The 13,433-nt window shown below is 41.7% G+C and overlaps 1 long non-coding RNA gene across 1 annotated transcript; it reads left to right on the forward strand.

Moving 5' to 3' along the window:
• Positions 1 to 7,715: 7,715 nt before the first annotated feature.
• On the forward strand, positions 7,716 to 9,710 carry LOC124213766 (uncharacterized). The gene is made up of 3 exons (XR_006881965.2): positions 7,716 to 7,972; positions 8,190 to 8,426; positions 9,075 to 9,710. It is a non-coding gene; the product is annotated as an uncharacterized lncRNA (long non-coding RNA).
• Positions 9,711 to 13,433: the final 3,723 nt, after the last annotated feature.

The raw sequence follows: 13,433 nt of genomic DNA on the forward strand, positions 1-13,433 counted from the left end.
TTACATGCATGTGCATAGTCGTCGTCTGATATATCCTGATCATTTAATTTTGAGTAAAATTGTTGTTTGGATGGTAGCCGTCTGTCCTCGAGCTTCTCCCAACTGTCTATGTATTCGTACGGGAACACTCCTTTTCTGGTCAATAACTGAAATTTATCTGAGCTATGATAAAATTTTCGTGTGATTGTTTTTTGATCATCACCGAGATACGTTGCTAATTTCTCAAGACTACTGGGCATGAAACGGTACGAATCTACGAATCTAAACTTTATATCTGTCCCCTCGACATATTTTGTAAAAGAAATGTACTTTTCTTTGTTTACGGGTAGAAGCTCAATTCTGCCCTCGAACGATGTGGCCAGTGCTTTGATCAGAAAATGTGAATCGTAACCCGACAGATTGTGGAATATCACTGGGATAATGTGCGAATTTTGGTAATTTAGATTGCAACCTCGGTGAGCAGCACCACGGTACTTTCCCGTGAAATGGCAGTGATCACGATGTTTCACGTCTGCGAGTGTAAACGGTTTTTCACAAATGTGACACACTGTTGTTGAGTGAAATTCGTTGATTTGATTGAAATTGAGCGGTTCCATCGGTACAACAGTCTTGTAGTATCCCTCTAACGAATGTGCCAATTCCGCTAACTCGTTCACAAACCATTGAACGCAAGTCTCTCCACGATTAATTTTGAAATTCGAAAGCGAATCGTCAAACGCACAATGTAGATAGTAAGCTATACTATACGGAAGATGCTTCTGATAAATTGTTCTATTTTCCCCAAAACTTTCATGTGTGGGTTGCAGTAAACATTCGAGATCCGCGTAAATGCAGAATGGAACGGTTTCTTTGTGCTTGAAATTTTTGAATTTCAGTATTTTTTCCTCATCTGTAGGTAGAATAATTTTGGTTTTGTTTAAATTCATGCAATCTACATTGTGCTTTGTTAAACACTCTTCAGAATGAAAGTAAGTCAAACATCTATCGCACAACCAAGTACGACCATTGCGTTTAGAAATTTGTGAACTTGTCAACCGCGATAAATTTCGAATCCATGCAAAATGAAAGATTCTATTTTTTTCAATATTTTCCATACTATCATCGTCATCGTCGTTTTCAGATTCTATTACTAAAAGATGGATTGTAGGTTTATCAGACTTGTTTCGGCTTAAATAAATGGGTACAATTTCACTGCGCTTTTCCGCACTATCTATACGATAAACGTTAATTGAAAGACCGTTAAGCTTCTCAAATTTTAAAATGGTGTTTTTGTCTAGAGACATAGGAAACTTTATACCATCATACCGTAGCACTGAGCTGAAATGTGGATACGAAGTAATTTTATTGGGATTTTTGTTGTTGGCTGGGAACAGAGCTGCGGTGACCGACCAGAGGAAGCAATACGCGTCTCTGTTACGGATGTTGACGACAGCCTTCTTATCTTGAATATCTTTGGGTAGTAGTGTGTATGTGAAGACACCGCCTCGTAGTGGCACGTACTTGTTGATATTCACAGTCAAATTGATTATTTCAGTCAGCGACCAGCCTGAATCCTTTTCCTGGAAATCTTCCACCTTTTTCAACAAACGCTCCGTCGCGTTTTCGGTGAACCATTCGTTGATATCCGTTGTCTGGAGGATGATTTCATTTCTCGTATTAAAAAATTTGATCTCTTCCACCGTGCGATCATCCTTTCTAACTTCAAATTTACAAGCCAGGATAACGTTGGCTTTCAAGCTCCTGTCTTTCTTCAGAGCGTTTTTCAGTCTCGTCACAGCTAGTACCTTTGCGTCTTCTAGAAATCTCTCGACATCTTTATGCTTCAAATTGACGATGGATCCAGTTCGAATTCTCCGCTCGAAAGCTGATTCCAAATCTTCCCACCGTACTCGATCGCTTCTTCGTCGGCTTCGTAATCCATCACCCACTTTCTGCAATTGTTGAAATTTGACTGTCAACGATTTCAGAATTCCAATTGTAGTCAAAATTCTTGTCTTCTCCCCGATCGTTGAGGCGTTGTTGCGTAAGATTTTGTTCAAAAGCCTGATATTTTGGGTTCCGAGTCGAATCCATTTTGCAATTTCTGCCGGCGACGATTTTTCCGATAAAATCTTGAACGCTGATTCCATAATATCGATCAATCTCAAACACTTCGCGGATTCCATCTTGAGCTCTTTCCTCACGTATGCTTGACAGCTTGTGACGTAATGATCGTTTGCAGTGATGAGCGTCTTTTTTATAGGGCAGCTGTACGGATGCGCGCGCACCTTTTGGCATTCCAAGAGCGATAGTAACCCGACACCGCAGGCTCTGACCGCGACTATCGGTCGACCCTGGATATCAAACCGAGTAAGTGAAAAACAATTCTCGGAACCATTAATTTTGGAATGTCACGTGGTTGATAACGTGGGAAAGGAATGTGAGGTGGTTGATAAGGTGGGAAAGGAATGTGAGGTGGTTGATGTTACACATCAGCAGTCCTACCGTGGGAAAGGAATTCGGAGTGGTTCATGTTACACATCAGCAAATTCTCGGAACCATTAATTTTGGAATGTCACGTGGTTGATAAGGTGGTTGGACAAAACAATGCGTTCGACAAGTTTCGACGGTGAGCGGCACGCGGTCAAAGGATTTCGGTGCGACGTTGGGACAAACAATTCTCGGAACTATTAATTTTGGAATGTCACGGGGCTGATAAGGTGGGAAAGGAATGTGGGGTGGTTGATATTACACGTCAGCAGTCCTACCGTGGGAAAGGAATTCGGAGTGGTTCATGTTACACATCAGCAGTCCTATCGTGGGACAGGCGAGCACTACAGACCTTCGGTCGGTAAGATTGTCGGTAAAACAGCACGATTTTGACCCTCGATCGATACAACTGTCGGTAAGGTTGCACGGGGTCGGTAAGATTGTCGGTAAAACAGCACGATTTTGACCCTCGAACTGTCGGTAAGGTTGCACGGTTTTGACCTTCGGTACGGCAGACTGTGACGTCATCGCGGAAAAGGGTTTGAGTCTGGGCTACGCGGAGCGGCGCAGTCGGTAAAGAAGGTGTTTGGACGCAGAACTCTCATAGCCATACTACTCAGAAAATATGAAAAATCAAAGGGATACTGGTGTACCTTATCTCCGCTGCAAGCGAATGTACATTCGCGGAGTAACGATCCATAATTGGAGGCAGGTACACGTCAATGTGCAATTTCAAACGTCTTCTCGTGACATTTATCGACCAACCTCGGCAAAACGAAGCTATAGTACGTTATACGCTGGTGCATCCATACGTACAACGGGTATATGGGGTGAAGCGGAAGAAAGGCTTTGCAGAGAGCCGCATCGGTGTCCCGTTTTTATTGTCGTTGCACAACGCGTCGGTGGTTGACTAGTAAAATCTGCCGCACGATCGTAGTCGAGAACATATTGTCCAAGGTGAATCGATTGCGATCAGTTGGATTGACCCTCGACTTCGAATTCCGAATTCCACCCGACTCGAGTAGATGGTAAGATGGCCCGTTTGAAAAAGGGTAAACGCAGCGTAGCTGTAGGACCTGCGGACGTAAAATGGAACCGGCTTATTGGACTTGACAAGCAATATCGTGTCGCGCGTATCGCCGCGGGAGCGTTGAATAAAACTCGGGGCAAAGCGGTGATAAAGCGATTACCCCAAAGTGCGCTGGGCATATCGACTGAGTCGTTAATAATTAGCATAGATTTAAGGAGGGTGGATTACAAATTTTAGACGGCTTAGCAAAACTTTTCTAAGCCTTCTTCGAAGCTCCGTTGAAAATGTCTTTTAGCCGCAAAATTCGGGCACGGCTAACGAGAGCCCGCGAAATTTACTGGCAGCTATTCGAATCCTAGTTACACGTCCCGTCGCCCGTCGCCCGCCTTCCAGCCCCGACGTATTCTTCACCCCCGCCGCCTCCCCCTCTTTCCCCATGCATACATATACATATATATATACATATAGGTATACGCGCAGCGCGCAAACTCGCGCAAAATCGTCGATCCGATCCTTGTTCCTCCGTTGCACGAAACTCCGACTCGCTGGACCGAATCGGGGGTGCATGTAACTCGGGGTAGGTACATATTCGCGAAAACGTAAAAGGAAGAGAAAGGGCGGAGAGGAAATGCAGGAAAGACAGTTCGGGGATAGTTTATCCGGTGTGTATGCGCCGAGCAGGGATATATAATGGAAAAGTCGTTTGTACGAAGAACCCCCGCGTTTAGGTTTTACATCCCCTTTGACTTCCATCGGGTAAATTAATTCTGCCGAAAGTTGAGCAGCCACCAGCTGCAGCTGCAGCTTCCGCCTAGGCGTAAAACGTGTGGGTATTAGGCACGGCTCGCAAACCCCGGGAGCTTTAACGGCGATATTTGAAGCACTGGGAATTGGACGTGTATTTATGTATTCATGTAAGACGAGGCACGTCGCGTTAGTTGTTTAAGGGATTCAAGCGCGATATTCCCGTCTTGTATGCCTTCGGATACTCCGAGCGTTATGGGCACATCTACGCTGGTAATACCTCGCCTTCGAGGATTTACCCCGCTCTGTTTACACTCCAGACGTTCAACTTTCGTTTGTGTTATCAGCAGCCGGGAAATGTATATAGCTATATACATACCTACTCGCGAAAGTGTACGTACATACTAATTTTAGGCATATTGAAAACATCCAAAGCCTCATATGTTGTGCGGCGCGGCCAGGGGATGGGGGGAGTGAAAAAACGATTTTTTGATTATATACTTAGGCTTGATAAATGTTGAAAACAGTTGCGGTGCGCTAATCAATTCCGTCTGTTCTCTTGCGTCGCGTCCACCCTCGGACAAATATTTATTCAACTCGACTGCATCTTTCCTTCTGGAAATACGAAGGAGCTCACAATTTGTGCGATTGATAATTTGCTCGAGTTCTGAAAGATTTTTTTCAACGGCAAATAGTTTTGTCAAGTGGAGAAATTTTTTTTGATCGATTCTGTTGCAGAATACTTTTTAACGCGTGGTTTTGAAAATCCCTTTGGCTGTATTACAGAAGACCAATCGAGCTGGTTTTCATTTGAAACGTATTATTTTTCACACGATGAGATGTTTTTTCGAATCAAGTGAAGTTGTTTCAACAAGTAGAAATCAGTCGTTTTATCAAGTGAAAGAACTGCGGTTGATAAAACATTTTTCTCGGTGTAGTGGAATGCTGTTAGGTCGGCTGCTCTGCGCGGTAATGAATTCAGTTTTGAGTCGCGGTTGCATTAATAATTTAAGAGATCTGAGAAAAGTGCTTGTACAACTCTTCAGGAAAATAAACCTTCCAAGGCAGTGTTTGAGGGAATAATATAACCTCGGAAAAGCAGATGACATTTTTGCTCTTTTAAATTTTCTCCAATTTATATACAGCTTTGAAGCTAGATTTATACTTTTCTCTCAAATTTAAAATGTACCTTCAAATACGCGAAGACATCAACCTGCTGCGGTATTAATTGCCTACATTCATTCATTCTCAACGCAGATATTTCTCAGAAATATTGTCAGGACCCTTCAGGATTTTCTTAGAAACTCGTATGTTTTGAAATTTAACACTGCGGAGAATGGAAATGTTTATTTTAAAAAATAGGCGTGTGTATCGCAAAATAGTTATTAGGAATATTATGTTTGTCATTCTTCGTTTCTTGTTTCAAGAGATTGAAGCGCAGTATATGCGTGATGAAATTAACTCATGAAATACGATGTGAAAATTTCGCCACATCCACAAGCCTCGCATTTGTTCTTAATAAGAATAAAAAAGTTCATCGGCTCAAAGAATTGTAGTATCGGTTCGTAATTTGCAGAGGATTACTTTGTACGTTTTCCATCGTAAATAATAAGGTAGGATTACTCAGTAATTCGCAATTTGCATAATAGTAATTACCACCAGATGCTGGATATCTTTTATGACCAAATTACCGCGATAATTAGGGAGTGTAATTATCAAGTGAATAAACAAGTAAATAAAGTGAAATATGATAAGAATCTCTTACCTGAGTCATTTGGTTACACACGTACATCACGTTCCTTCCAAAGCTAGCATTTGATCAATATTATTAAAGAAATTCGGTATGCGGGATGCAGTAGGCAAAGTTTGTTACCTAATTCTTACCAGGCAGATTCCAACGGTATATCCATCTGCTGTTTATACAAAATTGACAAAGAATAAAGTAATTGTACGTTGAAATTGAAAAAGGCCACGATCGATCGAGCCTAGAAAATCTAGCTTGGATTATTACGTATATTCGTCCACTGATTGGCTGGACACCCGTTTTATCGCTTTCCGATTCGTCGGTTGAAATTTCATTGGTCAGTTGAATGGTGGCTGAGCTAATTGTTACAGACAGCACAGATTTTACCTCGAATTGAGATATGATGGGTTGTACAGAATTTGCCGGTTAGACTGATTTTTGCTGATTGTAAATTACGATTCTCCATTCGCTGATTATTCCATGCTGAGTAATGATATACGGTTACGGAGTATATTCTTTTTTCAATATAATTATTTCTCTCCATAGGTGCCATGCATTCAATATATATATACTTCGAGAGAATATTCGCAAAATAATATGCCGGTAATTATTTTTTAACCACCTCACATTTCGCACACATGCCCATTACACTCTAGGTATTTTTTCATTAAAGTCACGTGTGTCTATCCCGGTACAACTGAATCGCATGACCACCGTTTACTTTCTTGTAGTCGTATAACTATACGCAAATTTTTACTGCCTTTATCCTTGTGAAAATTTATCGATACACGGGCGGGACTTGATCGTAGTATGTGTACATATATATATATCGTATAATACAAAAAGAAATAGAATATAAAAGTGAACCCGTGACGTAAAAGTTTTGTTTTGCTCGAAGCACGTGAATCATTTATGGGAGATTGTTGGGTGATTGATTGCCGCAGCCCGGCCAATTCGCAGAGGTTGAGAAGTAACGTGCGAGTTATACTTTCCTTGGTCGGAATCTCTCGTACAGCCGGATAAGATTTTTGGAATGCGGTGGGAAGGCGCGGAAGCATACCGTGCCCACACACAATACACGATTGTATATAATTCGCACACATTGAAAAATACACAACACCGCGTACGTGTATGTATACGTGGACGGCGAGAAAGAAGTCGGGCGGAGAATCGTGTATTTTCGTGGTACAATGGGAAGTTCGCTGGAAGCGGGAGGTACGAGAGGAGTTTTTCCTTGAAGGAAAAACGAAGGATTCCGTAGTTTCGTAACTCTGGCGCAGGGACAAAGACAAAATGATCAGCGTGTGTGGGTCAAGCTAGTGGTACAAGTTGGCCAAAGATTTGGCCGTACCCATAGAATGAGCCAAGTAGTAGAAGTCTCGCTAGGTCTTTGCTCTGTTTGGCCAAGCTCTCGCTTTGTTGCCGAACAAGTATCGCTTATTTGGCGTTTCTCCTTGGTGCCCGCCGCTGATGACCAGGAGGCCAATCTCTCTCCACGTCTGTCCTCGTCCCTCCTTCGCGGTTAAACAACGACGGAAAGAGTTGCACAATCCGCCAATGTCTCACAAAGGAACTGGGACACAGCCGAGAGTTTTATTAAAACGTTCCTGATCTACTTACGGAATTCTGTCGCAGAGAGGAATCCTTCGTCGCCTGTCCTTGCAGGTATGCAGACCGGCGAACGCGTATCGCGATCTCGATCCCAATTACGGCCAGAGAGTTCAAAGCCGCATCCTTCGGTCAAGGATCAGAGGTTTATCACGAGCTTTGGGAACGGCGCAAAGTAACCGCGTGTGGGTAATTTATCGCTGACTTAATGACTCGCCTCTCCCGCCACCGGCGGTCAACCTGCGGCGTGTTACACCTGAAGGCACCGGCGCACCGTTCGCCCGGATCACTCTGCTCAACTCGAGGCGACGTCTTAGTGTCCGATAAACTTTTAATGCGGCAAGAAACCGCCTCATCCCGTGCTCGTATATACCTGGGTACGTAACTGTAACCAGCTAGTTAGAGTCACTCCGCCACTTTGATTCCGCCCTCTGATCGTTAGTCTTCCGTTTCACCGCATTGTCCGTCTTCTTTGAACAAAGGATATCCCGGAGGAATCCCCCGGCCCCCTAAGGACGAACGACTCTCGTCCACCCATTCACGCCCGCGGATCTTCTTCGAGACTCTTTTCACAATTTGCTGCTTTTATTTCAGCTGTGCGACGACGACGTTTCTTTCCTGCTACTCCCTATTCGTCCCTTCGATATACGACGGCTGAGTTCTGTCGCGAGATACGTGCGTGCATCGAATTATCGATTTTTCAAGAATCGCGAAAGGAAGCGAGTTCGGCATTCGTGAAAATTTCTTACGTTTCTTCAATTGCCACGAAGGTCGTCATCGAGTCAATCATCGCCATTGAGCGACTCAGCTGACTGGATATAAATTCTTAAGGTAATTATCGTTGTTTATCCTTCGCCTGACAGGCGGATAATTAAAAAATTGTTGGCTTTGTTTTTTTTCTTTTTACGTAATTTCTGAACCGTGGCGAACATTCGACGGGATTGTACGACACGCTGATTGTCTAGATGGAATTTAATACTGCGCCATCGGTATAATGTCGAGAATTTTTCGATTCAATTGAAATCGTCTGCAAATTATGAATGAATGGAATTTACTTGAAAATGTAATAAAATAAACACAATCGAAAATTCAGCTGTATTCTACGCGTTGACGGACCGATTTTTTGCCTGATGAGAAGAATTAAATTCTGTTAACAAAATGTAAAATACAGAGTTTGAAGGATTTTCAGTCAGTGTATAACTAATTTATGTAATTCGATAATCCTTTCGAACCGACGAATCATAATTTTTTAAAAACTGAAACTTTCAACCCCTACTTCGAGATGATTTCCATCTAGACCGAAGTTGCTTCTTTGATCAATTTCAATGAAAATTCAGTGTGTTTTTAATTTCAATTTGTTTTTCCGAAAAACATTTCGTAACTCCGATAGAATTGATGAAAATGGTCCCTGTTAAATTTACAGCTGAGCTTGAAAATATTCCGACGCTATTACCAGCGCGGCGTTGTTTGAAATTGCAGATTGTTACCCACAGCCGAAAAAGCTCGAAAGAGATACCGAGGATCGATGATGCGGATAAGGCTGCTTTCCTGCCTCCTCATTCTCTCGGTGTTTCTCGCATACGGTAACTGCGCACCGCGTCGCCTCAGTACGGATTTCGTCTACTTTCCCGACCAAATAGATTACATCCGAGTTTCGTCCCAATGTCCCGGTGGTCTCGTGTACTGGCCGCCGAATGGTCGATGCTACAAAGAAGGTCAGCAAGGGCCCTGCAACGTTGGCCGCGTCTTGGTTTTCAATCGAAAGGAATACCGACCCTTCTGCCGGAACGTCGGATAACCTTCATCCACGGAGCTTCTACCTTGTCTTCGCATGTTACGATATCAGAATCAGAAGGCAACAATAGGCGGGGACAGCGACAGGTGGGGTCGAATGTAAGAGTGAAAAATTTGAAGAGGTTTCAAATTATCGAGCCCACAGGGAGCCACGTCGAACGGAGCAAATTGTCAGACCTGAAATTGAACATTCGAACGCTGCTTACAGAGATCTGCAATTGACGTTTTTGTCCAATTTATGTGAACTATAGGGCTAATGTTGACTGTATGAGTTATCGTTTATTGTGTTTGTGTATTAATAAAAATTTTCCGGTCTATGAATTGAAACGAAATAGGTAGAAAAAATTGTGGTACCGCTGAATGGCGTGGATATTATATTCTGTAGTGTTATATGCTACACATAAGTTACATATACGGATATCGGGGGATCGACTATATGGGTTTCTTTTTACATTCGCGAATACGATATCTTGGAACGAAATGTAGCATCGATTTGCAATTTGTGACAGAGGGTTGACAATGCGACGAGGCGGAAGCGAAAAAATGATTTCGAGCTGAGCTTGCGAAATATCGTATATCCAATAGCTGGGCTGGCCAGAAATACCAATACGTTTTTAGAATAATAATAACTGAATTTAGGTACGCCTCGATTACGTTTTTGTTCTACCGTGCTTTATGCAATATGTAAATCCGATCAGACGTGTTATTGTGATTATGGATATGGTCCCAGGGTTTCGGTTTGTATTGTATAAATTGCACCACCGCGGACATTATCGTGTTCCTGTTCGCTACCGATTGTTATTATTCTAGACAATTGATAACTGATTTCCGATAACAAATGCTCGGCAGCATTAAATACGTGCGCCTATATTTTCGTTACCATCATTAATACAGTCCTGCAGTTCCGTTTGATGGACATATCGAGAGAAAAAGAACAACTGTTGATGAAAAAGTTCCTCGTTATAATGATTAATTTTTCGGTATCAAATGATTTATGTCTCACCTGCTGGCAGCCACTGCGCCGCAGGTATTGCGTAAAAATTGAAAAAGAAGAAGAAGAAGAAGAACGCAAATAATGTGCGAACGAGGTTTATTTCCTCCCGTGTTAAATTAAACGAATCTTTCTTCGAACGACGGGCACTCTAAGTTGATTATCTTCAGGTAATTGGGGGCAGATTCCACGTCTTAAACCAAGAGAGCGAGAGAGAGCGAGAGAGGGATAATTATCTCTCCGTGGGTAAATCGGGTAATGAATATAAGACGGTGAAGATCTAAAAAATGCAGGTGTTACAATTCTTTTCCAATCGTCAAAAATTGCACTTCAACGATCGGGATCTTGACGAGTACCGATATTTTCTGAAAGGTTGTATCCAGTTTCTTAGAAATTTGAAAATGATGGTATTTAATTGACCTAGCGATTCGGTTGACGATTCTAACTCTACCTAAGTTTTTAATTACCCTTGTGAATGAAAACGACGTTGAAAAAACCACTTTAGAGCCTGCACAAGACGGCGTGCCTGTGTTTACATCATTATTATTACTATAAGTAGGAGAAACCAGGGTCTCACAGGTAGGTACCGGCATTATAACGTAATAATTATATTCCATAATTAATCAATTAACTCCTATTGTCAAGCATCAGCAGCCTGAAGAGTTTTCTTGCGGAAAGGTGTTTCATTAATTTATATCATGTTTTTGACAGCTAATTTGAGTATGGTATAATGCCGAGAATAAATATACCCAGTCATACTGGGTGTTCTACTTCACGGCTCTAATACAAAGTTTCAACATACCTTTTCGATATTCGTTAGACTCAAGGGATTAGAATAAAACGAGTGATTGACACTTTACTCAAAGAATATTACGTTTTCGCGACACTTTTTTCTTTTTTTAGACAGTGTAAATCAGACAGAAAAATAAGTATATCGCTATCGAATCAGCACATTTTCTATTAATCCGAGTTCATGGTTCATAGCAGCTTTTTTAGGGTTCCGTACCTCAACAGGAGAAAAACGGAACCCTTATAGGTTCACTTTGTTGTCCATCCGTCTGTGAAGATGCTTTTTCTCAGGAACGAGTCAAGATATGAAGTTGAAATTAATACCAAACAACGCGTTTCCGATCCCTTGGATGTGTAAAAAATTCATGTCACATAGTTTGATACTCGCAAACTCACTCGTAAAAATCTGTAGCGTACTTCTCATTGACCAAGAATCATGAAATTTAGAGGGAGGCAAGGTCTCACAGCACGAGTAAGGAAAAGAGTCCGAAAATAGCTGATTTTTAGTTATATCACATAGAAAAAAATAATCAAGTTTGTCCGGAAACCTCAGGGCGCGAGTCATACTTGCACAGTCCCGTTTTTATAGAGAGATGTCGGACCTCCGTCAAATACGGTAAATCTCATTTCACAACACTTACTTTATCTGGGAAATAAAATCTTTTCAAACTCTGGTAAATAATAAGGCTTATTGTGCTTGTGAATTGCCTAAGAAAAGTTTGGAAAATTAATGATGGAATGCGAAAAGTGTCTGATTCAGCAGCGTACCCCAAATTCAAATCGAGTGAAAACTAATCGAAAATACGTGAGCTTTTCCGTTACAAATTTTCGAACTTTTCTTTGTTAAACCACAAGCACAATCGTAAGCCCTATCATTTCCCAAACTTTGAATATATTTCATAACTCAGAAAAAGAAAAAATTGTATGAAAAATTTGATGGAGATCCTACATTCTTTTAAAGGTAAAATGGCTTCTGCGTAATGTGAAGAAAAATCTACAGAACACCCAATTATTGACCATCAAGAAGTTGTAGTTTACAGTCAATAACAGGAAACCTCATACGCTGTATCAAACTTTGAGTTATAAAGGACCAGTTCTTGAAATTCCAGCTGTTTTATTTTTTTATTTTTACAAATAACTCAGGAATGGTTGAACGGAGAAAAACCAGAGAAACAAGAGGTTGAAAAAGTTGGATCTTTATCGAGGAACTCTATGGAAATAATTGCAGGGGCTGTTGAAAATCTCAATATGTTCAGATCGGCGTGTGTGTTTACGTTTTGCACCCTCGAATTTGCCAGCGTATATTCCTGAATAAATACAATTCCAATACTGAAGGTTTCAATAACTCGAACTCATCTAATGCGCGACGCGTATACCTATATACCTATATATCTGGCGAAAGGGTTCGCTGGCACTGGAATAACTCGAAAAAGACATATTTTACTTTTTCAATTCGTCGAATAACACGGAAAAAAAACATATTCACAAGAAACAATGTACGAAATAGATAGATTACGGAGCGACACCGTCGCGCCATGAGTTTCTCAAGAGCAGCAAGAGTCCCTAAACTATTCAGACCTACCAAACTCGAATCAGGGTTGGATGGAAAAAAAAAGAAGGTGATTCGATCCGATCCGCTTGAGGATTAGGACCTATCTTTAAAGATGTACACGACCTGAATATATTTGTATACGATTTCTGCAGCACCCGCATCGAGGGATATTTTATTTATCAGATTTACATAAAATAGTCACTGTTTAATCGAACCTGGCATATAATATATATATATATATATATATATATTACAGGTAAGAAGAGGCACGGAATATCTGCACGTAATCTGTCACCGTCCGCGTATGTCGAGTACAAGATATTTTGCAAGGAGTATACATATTTGAGTTTGAACAGAGAGTGGAGAGGATAAGAAGAAGTATGGCGAAAATGGAAAGAAAAAAACCGTCCCGGATAGCATATCCGTATTAACATTCAGGATACGCGGAGGTCGGTGTAACAATTTTTTGTTAAGTACATTTCAATATGCCAGGGAATAGTCTCCGTCGGACGCGCTGCAATATTCCTCGTTCGCATTGTACGTGTCCCATAAGATGGCAGCCGAGCTCCCTTTCAGCGACAGCTTGACAGAACATACGCTTTCCCCCCTCCCGCCGCCCCCGGCCTTCATCCCCCGCCGCCGCCGCTCTTCTCAGCACGTTTCACGTTTCGCCTGGACTGTTCCCGAAAATAAAAGTTTATAAGGTGGCATC

Source organism: Neodiprion pinetum, chromosome 3, assembly GCF_021155775.2.
Source record: "Neodiprion pinetum isolate iyNeoPine1 chromosome 3, iyNeoPine1.2, whole genome shotgun sequence".
Taxonomy (NCBI): Eukaryota; Metazoa; Arthropoda; class Insecta; order Hymenoptera; family Diprionidae; genus Neodiprion; species Neodiprion pinetum.